Genomic DNA, 3372 nt, shown 5'->3' with positions numbered 1-3372 from the left:
ATTCGAACCTGCGACCGTAGCAGTCGCACGATTCCGGACTGCGCGCCCAGAACCGCGAGACCACCACGGCCGGCCCTGACTGGATTCATTTATCTCAAAATCATAGATTAGTAGTATGTGTCTTTGCGAGAGCATCAACGTATATTCTTTACTGTTAAAAGGATACCGGCCAGCGGATTAACGACGTGGCCCGCATGTGATTTTTGAGCAGATGAATACCAGGATGGTACCTATGTCCTGCTTCAGTTACACGATTCGCAAATACCTCAAAAACGTTCTTACACTTTGGCACGGGATAGTGGGACAACACTAGACGCAGACAGGCAGCGTACTACACAAATTCCGTCCCGAAGGGGCGGAGGGGTCTAATGGCGAGAGGAAGGGCACTCGACCATTCTCTACCACTAATACTGACAAATCAAAATGAACATACCTGGCCCTTAGAGGTACGGAGTAAGGGCAGGAAAAAGAGGGCAATAATCATATCTGCTTGACTGCCATTATTCAAATATCGATCAAAAGAGAGTCCAGTAAGTTGCCTCCTTCGTGGGTTGCACTGCAATTCCTGAGTATTCGTCCAATGAATGTTTGTCATCTGCCTTTGCTACGATTAATTTTAGTGGTCGTCTCACTTTTAGTCGTACCGCATGCGCAGTCCCAGTTATTTAATGGACGCGACTACTTCTAGCGACTGTTCGACTATCGTACAGTCATACAGTAATAGTTCTTTCTGTCTATTTATGTTCATTATGTTGTATTCGTTTGTGTTGAGTGTCAACTGCCAACCCCTGCACTAAGCGTCGATGCTCTGCAGGTCTTTCTGCATTTCGCTATAATTTCGTAGCGCTTTGACTTTTCTATGCACAGCAGTACCATCCGCGAACAGCGTAAGGGTGCTTCCGGCGCTAGGTTATTTACTTACACTCTAAGGGAAAAAAAGACGCATCTAGAGGAAAATCATCGGAATGGAACGGAAATCTGTAGATGTGATGTACATGTACAGACTAACAAATGATTACAATTTCAGAAAAATTGGATGAGTTATTCAAGAAAAAGAGCTTCACAAATTGTGCAAATCAGTAGCGCTATGGTCTGCCTCTGATCTTATGCAAGCAGTTATTCGCATTGGCATTGACTGACAGAGTTGTTGGGTGTCCTGCTGAGGGATAACGTGCAAAATTCTGTGCAGTTGGCGCCTTAGATGGTAGAAATCCCGAGGAGGTTGGAGGGCCTTGCTCACAATACTCCAAGCGTTCTCAGTTGAGAAGACATCCGGCGACCTTGCTGACCAAGGTAGGGTTTGGCAAGCACGAACACTAGCTGTTGGAACTCTAGTCGTGTTTGGTGGGTATTATCTTGCTGAAATGTAAGCCCAAAATGGCAACAAAGCGGGACGTACTGCTCTGTTGTAAGTGCGTCGCCGATGCCAACCATAACGGTTCTGCTATAAAAGAAAACGCACCCGATACCAACACAACTACATCTACATCTACGTGATTACTCTGCTATTCACAATAAAGTGCCTGGCAGAGGGTTCAATGAACCACCTTCAAGCTGTGTCTCTACCGTTCCACTCTCGAACGGCACGCGGGAAAAACGAGCACTTAAATTTTTCTGTGCGAGCATTGATTTCTCTTGTTTTATCGTGATGATCATTTCTCCCTATGTAGGTGGGTGCCAACAGAATGTTTTCGTAATCGGAAGAGGAAACTGGTGATTGAAATTTCATGAGAAGATCCGGTCGCAACGAAAAACGCCTTTGTTTTAATTATTGCCAATCCAATTCACGTATCATGTCTGTCACACTGTCTCCCCTATTTTGCGATAATATGAAACGAGCTGCCCTTTTTTGTACTTTTTCGATGTCATCCGTCAGTCCCACCTGATGCGGATCCCTCACCGCACAGCAATAATCCAGAATAGGGCGGACAAGCGTGGTGTAAGCAGTCTCTTTGGTAGACCTGTTGCACCTTCTAAGTGTTCTGCCAATGAATCGCAGTCTTTGCTTTGCTCTACCTACAATATTATCTATGTGATCGTTCCAATTTAGGTTACTTGTAATCGTAATCCCTAAGTATTTGTTTGAATCTACAGCCTTCAGATTTGTGTGACTTATCGCGTAATCGAAATTTAGCTGATTTCTTTTAGTACTCATGTTAATAACATCACACTTTTCCTTATTCAGGGTCAACTGCCACTTTTCGCACCATACAGATATCTTATCTAAATCATTTTGCAAGTCGTTTTGATCATCTGATGACTTTACAAGACGGTAAATGACAGCATCATCTGAAAACAATCTAAGACAGCTACTCAGATTGTCTCCTACGGCGTTAATATAGATCAGGAACAATAAAGGGCCTATAACACTTCCTTGGGAAACGCCGGATATTACTTCTGTTTTCGTCGATGACTTTCCGTTTATTACTACGAACTGTCACCTTTCTGACAGGAAATCACGAATCCAGTCGCACAACTGAGGCGATACTCTGTAGGCACGCAGTTTGGTTAGAAAACGCTTGTGAGGAACGGTGTCGAAATCTTTCTGGAAATCCAAACATATGGAATCAATTTGACATTCCGAGTCGATAGCACTTATTACTTCACGAGTATAAAGAGCTAGTTGTGTTTCACAAGAACGATATTTTCTGAAACCGTGCTGTTTATGTGTCAATAAACCGTTTTCTTCGAGGTACTTCATAATGTTCGAATACAGTGTATGTTCCAAAACGCTACTGCAAATCGACGTTCGTGATATATGCCTGTAAATCAGCGGATTACTCCTACTTCCATTTTTGGGTATTGGTGTGGCTTGAGCAATTTTCCAGTCTTTAGCTACGGATCTTGCTGTGAGCGAGTGGTTGTATATAATTGCTAAACATGGAGCTACTTTATCAGCATACTCTGAAGGGAACCTGATTGTTATACCATCTGGACCGGAGGCCTTGGCTTAAGGGATTTAAGCTGCTTCGTTACTCCGAGGATATCTACTTCTATGTTTCTCTTCTTGCCAGTTGTCGATTCGTATGGTAGTTGGTATCCCACAATTGTCTGGGGAGTCATCAGAGACGTCTTGACTGCTCATCGGGGTTCATTTCGAAGCGGGACTCATCACTAAAGACAATTCTATTCAAGTCAATTATATTCCTTGTCGATGTCGTGTCTGGACACGCCCCAGACAATGGTGGGATACCAAACTGACTGTGGCCTGGCACGTATCCCGATATCCGGGAGTGATGCTCTGGGATCCCACTCCATTACATAGCAAGACGTCTTTGGTTGTCATCCGCGTCACCCTTACAGCATAGCGCCACCTCCACGACATTCTACGCCCCGTTTTGTTCCCCTTTGTGGTAAGTCTTCTGGGTTTAC

This window comes from Schistocerca nitens, chromosome 1 (assembly GCF_023898315.1).
Source record: "Schistocerca nitens isolate TAMUIC-IGC-003100 chromosome 1, iqSchNite1.1, whole genome shotgun sequence".
Classification (NCBI taxonomy): Eukaryota; Metazoa; Arthropoda; class Insecta; order Orthoptera; family Acrididae; genus Schistocerca; species Schistocerca nitens.
This window is presented reverse-complemented; position numbering follows the sequence as displayed.